At 45.0% G+C, this 15,988-nt stretch overlaps 1 long non-coding RNA gene across 1 annotated transcript in view; it reads left to right on the top strand.

The window, feature by feature from the left end:
- Positions 1 to 1,045: 1,045 nt before the first annotated feature.
- Positions 1,046 to 15,988, top strand: part of LOC146206178 (uncharacterized) — a 37,080-nt gene continuing 22,137 nt past the window's right edge. Inside the window, exon 1 of the long non-coding RNA XR_014704373.1 lies at positions 1,046 to 1,284. This is a non-coding gene — a long non-coding RNA (uncharacterized LOC146206178). The remainder of the gene's footprint in view (positions 1,285 to 15,988) is intronic.

The raw sequence follows: 15,988 nt of genomic DNA, 5'->3' as shown, positions 1-15,988 counted from the left end.
TGGACAGTTTGGCTGTTCTTAGCTATGTCTCTGACAAGTGTTTTATACCTAAGGATTTTAATGAATAAATAATTAGGAACAAAAAGCTTCTGCATGCCTGAGGTACTCTTAGAGAAGGCTAGGCAGTGTACGAGCTTGTAGCTCCATTTTTTCTCAGCCAGAAACCTTATTTTAGTTGTGATTTTCATTGCACATGTCTGGTTAAGTTGCATAGACATATGCTGATAGTTCTTGTATGATATTCCTTATACCAGTTGCCTTCGTATTGCGACAAATGTCCATACATGCCAGGCTCTGCAAGCCTTCAATACCTAAACCTACTGTAAAGGTTTGAAGTTAAACACACCCAATTCTGTCTCATATGAATGTGTGATAACCAAAACGGAACAAAAGTACCTGCTCTCTTTTTGAGTGTTTTCTCATCTTCAGTCAGTCTCCTATAGTCACCACTTGTGATGTGGGCAGTTTTTTTTTTTTATTTGTAAAGTTGAATGCATCAGCAGCATAATGAGAAATAAAGCTGCATCCCAGTCAATCGCGGATATTCGTGGTACGTCCGATTAGGATCTGAATCGACATTGCCATTAGAGAATGTTCGTAAGGCATCCGTACGGACGTCCAAATTCGGATATCCGTATCGGAGATTCGATGTATGTCCGAGGAGCATTCGTTATTGGATGGCGAGCGGATGTACGCACGCGGACGTCCGGGAGGTATCCGTGAATGTCCGTCTATGGCCACAAATTAGTGGCTGACATACATGTTTTAATTGTCCTCACGCAAATATTTAACAAGTGATTCGGCTGTTGTGCAGATGACGAAATTATCTGACCCCATTCCTATTAGCGCTGATATAAAATATCATCTAAATTAAACATGCGACCTTCTAGCATCTGGTCTGATAATTAATGCCGTTATCTTTCTCCAGCATTCTTACGCGCCGAGGCACGCCCTCTTGGTTCGGTGAAAACGAAACTCCTACCTGGCAGCGCAGGAGCTCACCTCAAACACCTCAAAGTCGATGCGATCCGATCCAATCCAGTAGACAAGTTTTTTTTTGGCTGCTTGTGCGCGGGTTGGTTTTGTCTTTCCGTGGTGCTTTTTTGGAATTTCGTTTTTCGAGCTTATTTTGGGTTGTTTGTTTATTGTGTGGTTATTTGGTTGTGCTACAGAAGTGATGTTCGACTTATGCGCTAGTCGAGACCTTATTTTGGCCTTGAAGCTTTCTGCAACTGAAGATGGTGCTGTTGTTTTGGATGAAAGAGCGGCTGGTCACTTCCGAATGTAAGTAACAGTGCATGAACATTACTTTTCGGATGTTATGGCTAAATGGGTGAAGTGCTGTTACAGAGTTGCAACCTACTGCGCACTTTGTTCACCCTGGCGTGGAGTTTCAAGCACGGAGTGGTTACAAGCGTTAGGCGATACCTGCCAGGAGACATGTTTACTCGCGTTGACGAACGTACAGCAAAGTTCCGGAAACGAGTGCCTCGCGCCTCTCTCTTCTATCTGCGTTTCTTATTATGAGTGTTTGGTAATATTTTAGAGGAAATCCTCAAGGCAGAGTGGAGTTTTGGAATGAGGGAATAATTATTACATTCACCCGTGCGCAGCCGCACGGCGACAAAGGAAAGCTCGCAGATTCCGTGGTTAAAGAAAAAATTAGTCTGTAGGTGTGAATCGTGAATGATATATAGGTTCGTAGTTGTGGTTAAACGGAATGCGAATAAAGCATAACGCCAAAACTACTAGAGCTTTGAAATGGTGCGTAACTTTGCTATCTTTTTATTTAGTTATTTTTTAAAGCAGTAACCGCATGAGGCAACAGCCCCAGCGATCCGTCGCGCGACGCCGCCGCCAACGCCTGTTGTTGTCGCTGGTGCATACCGCACGGAGCGACGGGGCTCAGCGACAGAGAGGCGCGTTTTCAGCGTTGCTCTGTTACCGCCGCCTCGTCATTCGGTCAAGGGGAATGCAATCACGCTATATCCCATTTCTAACACTAAACAGCATGAAGTACGATGAAACACTGATGAAATTTCTTGTAACGCATCGTATTTTAAAGGGTCACAGCGCAGCGGTGCATTACTACACTGCGATGCCGACTTGCATTGCAAGCAGCGACTTTCTCCTGCTCCTTTCGGAAATTAACAATATCTAGCCACGCTAACCTTTTTCTTTCTTTTATTACCTTTCCAAGCTTTTACTGAATTATCTCGATGCACTCATATATACACAGATCAGACGGAAGTGAGCGCGTGAAGGCACCAGGTTCTTCGCCCAAACCCGACTAGGAAAACTAACACGCAATAAAAAGAAAAAAAAGCCAGAACGGAAGTTGAGCACCGTAAAGGCCCGTTCACACTTGCGATTAGCAGCGGTCGCATCGGTCGAAAAGCGACTGTCGCGGGCCGATCGGGCACTGCTCGAATTTCTAGTCGCGCGACTACTAGTCGCAAAGCATTGCACCAATCAGCGAGGTCCCGGAGTACTCGATCGAGCACCTTCTCAATGCAATTAAACAATACCCCTACCTTCTCAACAAACGGCACCCGGAATTCAAAGGCAGGGAGAAGGATATGGCCTGGGAGGAGATTGGAAAGATATTCGGACTATCCGGTAAGTACTATGAACTTTTGAGAAATGGGTTTTTCACGCAGGCGCAACATTTTATACTGACACCGTCTATTCGTCGTCGGCGTTCTCGCCTGAAAAAGCTGAAGTGGCTGGCAAGCGGCTGCTACCGACGTTCGCTGTCATCGCCCTGCAGCTCTCCTACTCCCAACTCGTTTTTCGAGAAGGCGACAGTCGCAAGTGTGAACACGGTAGTGGCGAGCGTCGCGCGTCCTCATCTAGTCGCAAGTGTGAATAGACCTTAAAGCCCTCTGCGATTGGCTGCCTCGCGAGCTGCTTCCGGGTGACACGCGAAATTTTCTAAAAACCCAGAAACCGAGCGATAGCGACAAGCGGCAATGCTTTGGCGGCCCTCAGCCCGTTGCGCGGCATGTCGCAGCGCTTTAGATGCGACTTGCCCACGTAGTGGATTGGTGCCGAAATAATGCCAGGTAATGGAAAAAACAGGTAGGCTGAAAATGCAATGATATTACTTTTGCATAATATTGACTTGTTTCTTTTGGTGTGCAGAGTGAACAGTATGTTGCACTGTGCAGTAGAATTGTACCACAAAGATTAAAAGTCCTGTTAGATTTGCTGGCTTCACTCATACTTTGTACTTAAATCCTTATTTTTGTGCATGGACCGTAGTGAGATGATGCCATGCATTGGTGCAGCCTTGACAAACATGTTATAGCTCACAGAGCTCAATGCTGAGCCAGATATGAGGGCTTTACGGCACCCATGGAGCTACACGTCCCTGAATTGTGAGCAGACCACTCTTCCTTACTCCTTTGGAGCACTGGTTTTTCAGATATGCTGTCGGTGCCCTGCAGCATGATTTGTCAATGAACACAGGAACAATAGCGCAACGACAGTAGCACAAAGAGAGAACCGCAAGCACATGTACCCCTGCGGACAAAATTAAACGGAGAACGCGATTTACTTCTAAAATTTTTCACGCATTGCATAATTGAAACTGGCAGTCATGTTATGTGCGTACCGGTAGTAGACGCCAGTGCCCGTTTTCTTGGATAAATATTGGTTTCTTATCTTTAGTGCAGAAGGCGTGACTTTAATTTGAACGGAAAAGCGTGCGCTATCATTATGAGAACAAGGAGCCAAACTCTTCCTTTACACCTAAGCAGATGACACATCGCTATCTCGCAAAACCGTTCTATCACCGATGCATAAGGCTAATAAACAATGAAAATTTTTTCTTTCCAAGAATTAAAAAATTACCAAATGAGCCAAAGCAGTATCCGTTCAACACTCATGAATTGGTGTATGAAATTTTAGCGCCTTTTTTGACAAGAAAAAGAGAGGCAGCAGATGTGTCAGCAACGCATGATTCCGTTGTCTAAAAGGCACGGTATTGACTCTAGTAGGGTCCTCTAAGCAGTGTCACCTGGCGACAAACAGCGGAAATATTGTCAAAATGAATAAGAGCGCATTTGAAGCCTGCCGTTCCCGTTGCTTCTAAAAAAAAAAAAGCTGTGGTGCAATGGATCAACACTACTTACCTGAGCACTGGTACATCTGTTCGAATCCTCTCAGTGCAATTTGTTTTAATTTACGATGTTAAAATAAGCTACCAACATCTTTCCTGGGCTGTGTTCCCCTTTAGATTGCAATATGTGATGTTTTTGATCCTTAATAACCGCAAAACCACCCATGAACGCAGCCAGGAGGTGACGGTATGGCAATGGTTACACTGTACAGTTACCGTCACCGTAATCATTTCCTGCCTTTATTGGGTGTATGTTACCTTTAGGTTGCATTCAGAGACACCTTTCAGCAACCATTGCCGTTTAACTCGCTGAAAGACAACCAGTGGAGAGAAAGAAGTTGTGGTACCCTACTGTTGAGGAAATGGAATTTCGCGTCAGCAACACATTCACTAGGTATGCACAGAAATGTATCTTGATGCAATTTTTTGTATTTTTGTGATTGTTGTGGGGCAGCTCTGTTTTACTGTATGTTTAGGTGTGTGTGTGTGTGGCTCGTGACTGCTTCTAGTCTCAATGTGTGACTGTGTTTTTGCGTGTGTTTGGCTTTGTTTCTTTGGGTGGACACTGCTTTGGCTAAGACATTTGGTATCTTTTCATTTAGAAAGGTAAAAATTTCATTGCTGATTAGCTGAACCAGACTATTAAAAGGGAAAAATGTGTAAAGTGAGGGCATGTAAAAGGTACAAATAAAATCAAGGATAAAATCAGAGATGAAAGCAACCTCCCTGCGCGAAAGGAAAACACAGGCTGTGCTCATGCATTCATCCTCGAGGTTTGCGATAGTGGCGGCTTCCACTATTCCGCATGTGAGCTTCTTTTGTTACTTTTTTCAGAATGTTTGTTTATTCAAAAACAGGGGTACATTTTGCATTGCTGTCACGTTTGCAATGTTCACTGCAGATTTCTGAACAGGGAGCATTTAACGTCATTGCTGTGTTTTGTTAGTTTTTTATTGATAGATACAGCAAAGAGAAACACTGGTTGTACTATATGGCACAAGAATCCCATCATAGCATGCACAGAAATCGTCATATACTCCATTCCACTATCTTCTAGCAAGCATACATTGGCCAAACTGGCCGAACTATCAATAAAAGGCTAATTTATAGAGTGCAGCGATGATGTTAGTTTCACAGTACAGAAACATTCCTGTGCACTGTCACAAATGTGACAGCAATGGAAAATGTTCCCCAATTTTTGAAAAAACACCATTCTGAACAAATGCCATAATAAGCTAGCCATGATCGTGCAGCTCAAGGATGAATGTGTCAGCACAGCCTGTTTTCCTCTCAAGCACATAGATTGCATTCATCTGTGGTTTTATCTGATTTTATCCCTGATTTTATTTGCACCCTTTACATGCCCTCATTTTATAGATACTTTTTTTTCTTTTAGGTCTGGTTCAGTGCTTGTTTATCCTGTATGCTTCTCTATGCTGTGTTCTCATCCTGCTGTGTGCTGCTGAAACCGATTGAAAACCAGTGAGCCCCACAATCCATCAATGAACCTTTCATACCGAGTAATGCCCCTGTCACACGAGCAAATTTAATGTCATTCGTATCACCCCTCGGCGGGCGCTTTTCGATGGAGACGAAAAGCTAGGCGCCTGTGTGCTGTGCGATGTCAGTCCTCGTTAAACCCCAGGTGGTCGAAATTTTCGGAATTCTCCACTACGGCGTCACTCATAGCCTGAATCGCTTTGGGACGTTAAAACCCAAAAACCAACCAACTAAGGTCATTCGTATCGAATGACATTAGCATCTAATGTCATTATTCCCCTGCTACACGAGAAAATTTAATGTCATTAAGTTCGAATGACATTCTTCTGCACACAACAACATATTCTGCAACAACATATTCTGCACACAGTGAAATTAAAAAAATATATTTCTAGGGTTTTGTTTTAAAACCTGTTAATTTAAGTGTAAAATTATTCGCACTGCAGGCTCTCGTGGAACGGCATTACTCTCGGTCACAGCAGTGGTCCAATCATGGCAGTGACTCGCAATCATTTTGGGCTCTTTGTTCCTTGGTGGCTGCATCTTCCCGTATCTCTGAACTATTTAAAGTTGTGACTGAGCTTCTCACAGTTTGGACGTAAATTACGTGCTCTATGTGTGTCTCCGTGCGTCTTCACACTGTGTATCCGTATAGGCACTATAGTGTGCGCACTCGGCTGTGTTCAGCCATATTGTTTGTTTACATTTATCGGATCGTAGCTGTAGAACATCCGCCTCGCATGCAAGAGGACCTGGGTTCAAATACCGGTGCCGCGCAAATCTCCACCAGATTTAAAAAAAAAACAAATCCGCGTGTCGATGGAATTGCATAAACAAGTTTGGGGTGCGACCTGATGCCGGTGAACACCTCCGGCAGCGCACTCCCTCACCAGAACAGGAGTTCGCCACCCTGGTGCAGTAATTGGCCGCAACCTCTCATGATAAGCTCCATAAAACCCCGGCCCTCAGTCACCAGCGGCTGCGGAACTACTGACCACGGCAGCTGTCCAACCAGTGACGCAGCAGGGGGTGCTAAGAATTCCTGGCTCCGCTGGACAGGCCGCCATTGGAAACTGACCCTGGAAACGTTTAACGCTAGAATCCTAGCTAGTGAAGCTAGTTTAGCAGTGCTGTTAGAGGAACTAGAGGGTATGAAATGGGATGTCATAGGGCTTAGTGAGGTTAGGAGGCCGGATGAGGCATATACTGTACTGAAGGATGGGCATGTACTGTGTTACCGAGGTTTACCAGAGAGGTGACAACTAGGAGTAGGTTTCCTTGTCAATAAGTATAGAGCGGGTAATATAGATGAATTCTATAGTGTTAATGAGAGGGTGGCAGGCATCGTAATTAGGCTTAATAAGTGGTATGAATTGAAGGTTGTACAAGTCTATGCACCTACATGTAGTTATGACCAGGCAGTTGAAAGCTTCTACGAAGATGTAGAATTGGCAATGCGAAAAGTAAAGACGCAGTATACTGTACTAATGGGTGACTTCAGTGCCAAGGTAGGGAAAAAGCAGGCAAGAGACCAGGCAGTAGGTGACTATGGCTTTGGTTCTAGGAATAGCAAGGGGTAGTTACTAGTTGAGTTTGCAGAGCTCAATAACTTAAGAATCATGAATACCTTCTTCAGGAAATGGACATGGAAAAGTCCTAACGGGGAGACTAAAAATGAAATTGACTTCATAATGTGTTCAACCCCTGCCATTATGCAAGATGTAGAAGTAATCGGGAAAGTTCTATGCAGTGACCACAGGATGATGAGGTCCCGAATTAGTCTAAATCTGAAGAAGGCACGCAACAGATTAGTAAGACAGATACCCATCAACGAATTAGCGGTGAGGGGGAGGGCAGAAGGATCTCGCTACAGAATAGATATTCAGCTCTAACCGAGAATGGCGACATTACCCTAGAAGCAATGAACAATAATTTTAGAGATATCATTACTGAGTGCGCTATAGAAGTAGGCGGTAGGATAGTTAGAGAGAATACCGGTAAGCTGTCTAAGGAGACGAAAGATTTGATTAAAAAATGCCAGAGTATGAAAGCTTCCAATCCAACAGACCAGATCGAATTGGCCGAGATATCAAAGCTAATCAATAAGCGCAAGGTGTCCAATATACGAAAGTATAACATGGACAAAATTGAGCATGCTGTAAAGAATGGGGGAAGCCTTAAAGCGGTAAAGCAGAAATTGGGCATAGGCAAAAACCAGATGTATGCGATAAGGGCAAGGCGGGCAACGTCATCACGAATATGGACAAGATAGTCAAAGTAGCCGAGGAGTTCTATACAGATCTCTACAGTAGCCAAAATAGTCAGGACTGTAATGACATTGGCGGCAGGGAAAAACAGTCAGACGTTCCACCAGTGACGAAGGACGAGGTCAAGAAAGCATTAGAAGCTATGAAAAGGGGGAAATCAACTGGAGAGGATTAACTACAATTTGCTGAAGGATGGGGGGGATATCATGCTAGAAAAACTGGCCACCCTGTATGCGCAGTGCCTGGTGTCATCGACGGTACCGGAACTATCGAAGAATGCAAACATTATCCTCATTCATAAGAAAGGGGACCCTAAAGACCTTGAAAATTACAGACCAATCAGCTTACTGTCTGTTACGTGTAAGGTATTTACTAAGGTAATCAATAATAGAATCAGAACAACCTTAGACTGCAATCAAGCAAAGGATCAAGCAGGTTTTCGGAAACGGTACTCTACTATCGCGCATATCTATACCATCAATCAAGTGATAGAAAAATGCTCGGAATATAACCAGCCCTTATACATAACATTCATCGATTACGAAAAAGCATTTGACTCAGTTGGAACCTCGGCGGTGATGCAGGCATTGCGAAAACAGGGGGTAGACGAGCCGTACGTGAAAGTGCTGGAAGATATATATAGTGGCTGCACAGCAATCATAGTTCTGCATAAAGAAAGTAACAAAATTCCCATAAAGAAAGGTGTTAGGCAAGGAGACACAATCTCCCCAGGACTATTCACATCTTGCTTAGAGGAAGTATTCAGAGACTTGGAATGGGAGCAGTTAGAGATAAGGGTAGATGGAGAGTACTTCAGTAATCTGCGATTTGCTGATGACATTGCCTTGCTAAGCAACTCGGGGGTGAACTGGAAATAATGATCTAGACAAGAAAAGTAGAAAGGTAGGCTTAAAAATCATTATGCAGAAGACTCAACACCCTCGGGAAGGAACAGCAGTTTACGTTAGGTAGCGAAGCACTGGAAGTAGTAGGCGAATATGTCTACTTAGGACAGGTAGTAACCGCAGATCCGGACCGTGAAAAGGAAATAACTAAAGGAAGATTGGAATGGAGCGCATTTGGTAAGCACTCGCAGATTACGACTAGCAGCTTATACCGGTATCGCTCAAGAGGAAAGTATACAACAGTTGCATCTTACCTGTACTCACCTATGGGGCTGAAACGTGGAGGCTAACCAAGAGTGTTCTACTTAAGTTGAGGACAACCCAGAGGGCTATGGAACGAAAAATGGTAGGGGTAACATTAAGAGATAGGAAGCGTGCAGAGTGGGTCAGAGAAATAACTCAAGTTACTGATATTCTAGTGGAAATCAAGAAGAAATGGGCATGAGCAGGACATGTAATGCGAAGAGAGGATAACCGATGGTCGCTTAGGGTAACAAACTGGATTCCAAGGGAAGGAAAGCGTAGCAGGGGGTGGCAGAAAGTTAGGTGGGCGGATGAGTTTAGGAAGTTCGCAGGGGTCAAGTGGATGCAGCTAGTACAGAACCAGGTTAAGTGGAGAAATATGGGAAAGGCCTTCGCCTTGCAGTGGGTATAGTCAGGCTGACGATCATTTATCGGACTTGTGGGTGACTTGATACTTGTCTTGGATTTTTATGGCTAAACTGCTACAGCGCAGCCAAAAGTAATGTTTTTCACTTGAATTATCGTACAGAAATGTTTTGATCAGCTTTAAAATGTTACACAGTGATTTCAAACGCCATTTATGTGCACTGATGTTCTTTAACTGCAGTATTTTTTTATAGCTCATCGTAATTGCAACCATTTGCGAATGACATTATATTTTATCATGTAGCAATGAAAGAAACCGAATAACATTCGATGCATCGAATGACATTCGATTTGAATGACATTAAATCTGCTCGTATGACAGAGGTACAATTCTGACAAGGGCCATGTTTTGCTGCATAATGACATCAGCTGGTATGCTGCATGTCTGTGTTACATAAGTTGCTCTCTCACACTTCATTCCTTGGCCATGTGCTGTGGAGGTGACTGACCTGGGCAAGTGACAGTATAGTACCCGTTTTCGGCAGCAGAATGTAGTTAAGTTTGAACTGTAGTGCAGGTTTCTTCCTCTGACATAATCAGCACTTTGTTTTTGCTTTCTGCAGTATACAGTAGGAGGAATTGCAGCTATAGTTCACTGTACTTTTACCTAGTACCAAAGCACTGAGTCACAGATTACTTGTTGCAAGAAACGGGCTTAATCTGTCACTTTTTATTAGGCTCTCAGAGTGCTCATATTTATAGCATTTGCGTTGCATAATGCGGACTTTTTACACTAAGGTATGTGTTTACAGTGTGTCTGGAAAACAAATATATTGCATTTCAGTCTTGCCGCAGTGGTGCAATGGTTAGGGCACTCGACTGCTGGACCTTAGTATGCAAGATCGAATTCAGACAAGGATAGTTACTTTTCTATGGAGTCAAAAAGCAAGGTGCCCGTGTGTTGTGCAATGTCAGTGCATGGTAAAGAACCCCAGAAGGTCGAAATTTCCGGAGACTTCCACTATGGTGCGATAGCCTGAGTCACTTTGGTATGTTAAAGCCCATAAACGAGACCATACTTATATTGCACTTCAAGAAATAATATTTTATTGCTTATGGGGGTTATGAATTGTGGAAAATATATAGTCTTTCTCTTCTAGCTAAATATGCTAAATTTTATAAGGTTGTGGGTTTGGATCCTACTGGCAGCATGTTTTTTTTTTTTCCTTTTTTTTTTTTTCCTTCTAATCAATCAGGTTTCAGCCATAAAATATTGTTTCCTCGTTGATCAATGCTACAAATTAGAAAGTATAAATACTCCCTTATTCTTTCCTTGGTTTTAGTAACTGCTGGCTTTTTTTATGTCTATAACTTTGTACTATTGTTTTTGGCAATCATTGATAAAATGTGCATGAATATGTATGAAAAGGATGCTGCGCTTCTTTCACGCCTGCCTGTCACATAGGGACATAGGTCGGCGCACTCACTCATGAGTGCACTCATATCGCTTAGTATGAGTGAGTGGACACGTATGTGAGTGGGAATGAGTGGGTGGGTGCGAGTGAGTGGCCGCGAATGGGAGTGGCCATGAGTGTGAGTGGGAGTGAGTGGACGTGAGTGTGAGTGCGAGTGAGTGGCCACAAATTGGAGGGGCGATGAATGTGAGTGGGAGTGAGTGGATGTGGGCGGTAGCGGACATGAGTGCGAGTGAGGGGTTGCGAGTGGGAGTGGACGTGAGCGAGAGTGGACGTGAGTGCCAGTGAGTGGTTGGGAGCGAGGGTAGATGTGAGTGCGAGTGAGTGGACATCATTGGATAAGTGTCAGAATAGAAATAACACAAGAAACGTTATGCAATATCAATATGATCGGGTCGGAATGCTTTTCTTCCCAGACATCCAGGTACAGAAAATCATCAACCCGGATTCCTTTATTTTTTCTCGGCAGGAAATCATTTCCTTCAAATTTTCAGGCATTTTTATCAAATTACCACGCAGATAGTAAATTCTCAGTACTGCACAGCCACAAGGATCAGCAAATTTTTATTACCGAACAGCCAAACTGATCGAGGTGAAAGGAAAGCCTCAGTCCATTAACCAACAGTACAATGAGAAAACTTGTCTTTGTCATCCCGAGTACGTCCATCATTAGCTTACGCTATGTGCACTCCTCATTTCAGGAGCAGGGACCAGCGTTAAAATGGAGAACCACTTCGACTCGAAAGAAATATCGAATGCACAGGCTGTGACTGCTGATCCAGAAAGCAGGGTTACTGGCTGTGATAACCTGAAAAAGAGTCTTTTAGAAACAATACAAGCAAAGCAGTCATGAATGTGAAAAGTAAATGGCAGCAAGAAAAGCAAAAAAAGATAGCACAGACAGAAATGAAATGCAAGACAAATCTATTTGCGCTAATACTGCCGACATTCCAGACGTGGTCAGGGAATACGTAATAGTTTTAATGGGTAGTGTGCTCTGCTTTTCAAGCATGCGTCTGCTGAGGATGAATTGTAGCCATTTAGAGAAGCTAGATATTTTCGAGGTGCAACGACAGCGCACGCTATGGAGAGCCACTTAATGTGCAGTCAAATTAGCATTCTTTTTTTTTTTAGTGCAAAAGTTTTAATCGAAAAAGAGCACGTTCAGAAATCCACATTTCGGCTGTTTTCTTCAAACATCGGTGAGTTTCGTCTTTTAGGGCGTAAAATAAATACCATGATGTACAAAAATGCGAATGTCACTATGTTCCCATGTCATGTTTTGACCTTCAAACTCCTCCATAACTTAAGGAGGTCGTTAACGAAACCAAAGAAAGCAGGCCACCGGTCATATTGATGGCCTGACCGTTTTGTTAGGATCAGGGTGGAGCAAAACCTTGCGACCATACCCTCCACGCTACAGAATAGATTACTGCTGCCCAAATTGTACGTATATTCTACTGTCATGATTCTATAGCAAAATTAGATGCTTGTGCTGATATCCGAACTAATAGTGTGACCTCTTTATTCGCTGTGCAACCTTATGCCACTGAACGCTTTCTAGGTTAAGTTAGCGCTGCAACTCAGGAGCGCTCAGCCACTTGCAAATTTTAAATCTTGCGGGCCGGCTTAATCATTTAGAAGGAACACGCGAAGGTTACCAAATATGATTATTGCTAAGTAGTCAGTAAATGGCCCCAAAAATAAAACTGACTTCCTGGCTTGGTCAAGGCAACTGCTTACAACCCTGTACTTGTTAACGCATTGTCAACCATGTATCACAGCGCCATAGAGGTGAGTATAAGTTAAATATGTAACTTTGTGCCTATAAAATCAAACAAAATGTGATGAACCTGCTTACCTAAAAGTGGCATCAAATAATTCCTCTTGAATTCTTGCATATCACTTGTCTCCTCAATGCCGGCATCTGAAGAATTTGCTTCTGATTCGCCGTGCTGCCGACGAAGTCGTAATCAACTTCCAGGTCAGCCGTCAGCAGGACTTCGACATCCCGGGCTTGAGAGAAAGAGAGAAAACTTTATTTCAAAATGAAAAGGGAAAAAAACAAGGGGGGGGGGGGGGGGGCAGTGAGTGGAGTCTTCAAGACCCCAGTGGCCTGGGCTGCCGCTCTTGCCTGAGTTACCAGCCTACATCAGAGCATAGCAGAGTGGCCTCTGAATGGTGCATGTTTATGTGTGCAGGTTTGGGGCCTGTGCACCCCCATGTGACGTGGTAGGCGGTGGGCTGATCGTTGCACCAAGGGCTTATGTCTGTGTAGTGTTCACGGAAAATTATGCTCTATTGATGTAGGTTGGGGTAAGTGTTGGTTTGGAGCTGTCTCCATTCCCGCGTTTTCTGTGCATTTAGTCCCTTGTGTGGAATGCGATAAATCCTACGTTGTTCTCATAAGTACTTAAGTCGTGCACCGTAAGCCGCGGGGACAGGAATGCTAGCTGTGAGATCGGGATTGGTGGCCGCTCGGTTTGTGTGACCTCGAGCTAGCCTATCCGCAACCTCATTACCTTCCAGTTTGGAGTGCCCCGGAACCCAAGTGATCTGATGTTTGAGCAGTGAATTTGTAGCCAATAGGTTAGTTGTGAAGCGAGCTAATTTTGTAGGTATTCTGCCTGCAAGAAGGAGCCGACACGCCGCTTGTGAGTCGGTGATTACTGAAGCTCTCGATTGATCGCGTCTCCGTAGGTAACGGCCAGCACGATCGCCGCCACTTCCGCTTCTGTGATAGTACAGTGCGGGATGGACATGCTGGAAACTTCTGTGTAAGAAGAGCCCACCACCACGGCTGCTGCTGCGTTCGATATATGCTTGTATAGAGCGTCATCCACATAGACAGTTTTCAGACTGCGTTCCACTGCACGCTTAAGATAATTCACTCGGGCATGTCTTCTGCCTTCGTTGTGGACTGGAGACATGTCATTTGGGAGCGGGGCCACATATACTCTTGCCCGGTACAGAACAGGAATGTTAGTCGTTCACTGGATAGCCTGTAGGTCCGAAGGATAGCCAACGCGCTCGAGAATGAGCCGGCCTGTCTCAGTTGACAGAAGGCGTTCCCTCTGGGACAGGAGGACAGCCTCTTGAATCTTTTCAAATGTGTTGTGCAGTCCAAGAGCTTCCAATTTGACGTTGGAGGTGTATGGTGGGAAGCCTAACACGTTCTTGTAAGCTGCACGTATCATTGCATTTACTTTGTTGAGATCTCTTCGGAGCAGGGTGAGGTAAGGTAGTTCACAGGAGAGGCGACTGATGACCAGCGCCTGCACCATACGGATACGTGTCTTCTTCCCGCATGCCTTTTCTGTTTCTGGCCACCCGGCAGATCATTTTAGAGATCTGCTGTGTTGTAGTCTTGAGGAGGTGGAGCACGTGGTCTACTTTTCTATCGCTTTGGAGCCAGAGACCCAGGATTTGTATGAGGGGCACTTCCCGGATTGGGACCCCATGCAGGAGGATGCTAAGATTGCCTGGTGATGTATAGTGGTATCCATGTATGCGGATGACATCAGATTTATCAGGGGAGCATTGGAGCCCGCATCAAAAGGCCTCTGTTTCCACGCAGGTTGCTGCTGCTTGAAGTGTTTCTTCCTTCTGGCCTAGAGAGCCGGTGGTTGTCCAAATCGTAATGTCATAGCATACAGGGTGTATCTGATGTTCGGGACCTGTTGCAGAGCTCTCGAGACTAATCATGGCGATGTTGAAGAGGAGTGGGGAGATGACTGATCTCTATGGCGTGCCCTTGTTTGGCATGTCTTGGAGATCCGATCTCATATCACCCATTCCTATCGTTGCCGTTCGGTTGGACAAAAAATTCTTGACGTATCGGAAGGTGCGTTCATTGCAGTTTAGGTTATTGAGCTTGGAGAGGATTGCCTCGTGAGACACGTTATCAAACGTGCCTTTTAGATCTATGCGCCATAATGAGGTATTCTCTCGGAATGTTGGAAAGTACCTCCTCCTTGAGGAGAAGAAAAGAGTCTTGAGTGGACAGGCCCGATCTGAAGCCGATCATGGAGGGATGGAAGAGGCCGTTATCTTCTATGTAGTGTTGAAGTCGCGTCTGGATGACTTGCTCGTAGAGCTTGCCCAGGCACGAGGTGAGTGATATGGGTCGTAGCGTTTTGCCCGCCGGCTTACGATTATCTCCGAGCGCTTCTACTCAGAGGGAATTTCATTCTTCTCCCACTGCGAGTCGTTCAGATACTTGATGAGGTCGCCGATTTGTGCCTTGCTGAAGTTGCGGCTCATGGCGCTGCTGATCTTGTCCGTTTCCGCTGCTGTGTTGCGGGTCCGCTGCTGTGTTGCGGGTGCATGATCGAACTGCAGCATACACCTCGGCTTCAGAAATGAGAGCATCGAGTTCCAGATTTTCCTTGCCCTGATAGGTCAAAGAGCAAGGTGGAGCTAGGCTGGTGCCGATGTATTTGTCCTTTAGAGCCTGAAGCAGCGTGACGTCGTCCCCTGGAAAAAGGTGAGCAATACGTTTCAGGGTCCGGGTAGATGTGGATTTTGATTTAGAGGGGTCAGTGAGGTTCCGCAGGATTGCCCAAGTACGGGAGGTTCCCAGCGTTCCTCTCAATGACTCGCAAAACTGTTGCCAATTTTGTTGTGCCGTGAACTGCGCACTCTGCAGTCAGAGAAGTCTATTTAGGCGCTGTCTTTTCCATCGCCTCACAAGGTGGCTGCGCTTCTGCCATAGCTTGAGAAGATGGCGGTCTACCTCTGGGGCTTCCATTGTGTGTTGTATTTTTTCGGTGGCTTTCTTGTGTGCTTGTCTGTCTTCGCTCCAGATTGGACCTGATGGGACGTAGGCGTTGCAGAATTTGGGCCAATCGATGATGTGGGCAGCGCCCAGATCCCTCCGGATTTTGGTAGATGATATGGATGTGCTTAGTATGCAGTAGTTGCTTCCTAGGGTTTCTTCTAGGTTCGTCCATGTAGCCTCAGCAACACTCTTGATCAGGGTGAGGTCCGGGCAGGAGTCACGGGTGACGCTGTTGCCTTCCCTTGTCGGATATAGAGGGTCGGTGAGGAGTTCCAAGCCAGGGCTTTTATTGCTCGCGCAACTGTCACTCCTCTGGCTGAGTTTGACTG

Source organism: Amblyomma maculatum, chromosome 1, assembly GCF_055883805.1.
Source record: "Amblyomma maculatum isolate TAMU_Amacu chromosome 1, ASM5588380v1, whole genome shotgun sequence".
Classification (NCBI taxonomy): Eukaryota; Metazoa; Arthropoda; class Arachnida; order Ixodida; family Ixodidae; genus Amblyomma; species Amblyomma maculatum.
The sequence above is the reverse complement of the archived record's forward strand: the minus strand, read 5'-3'. Positions and strand labels throughout refer to the sequence as shown.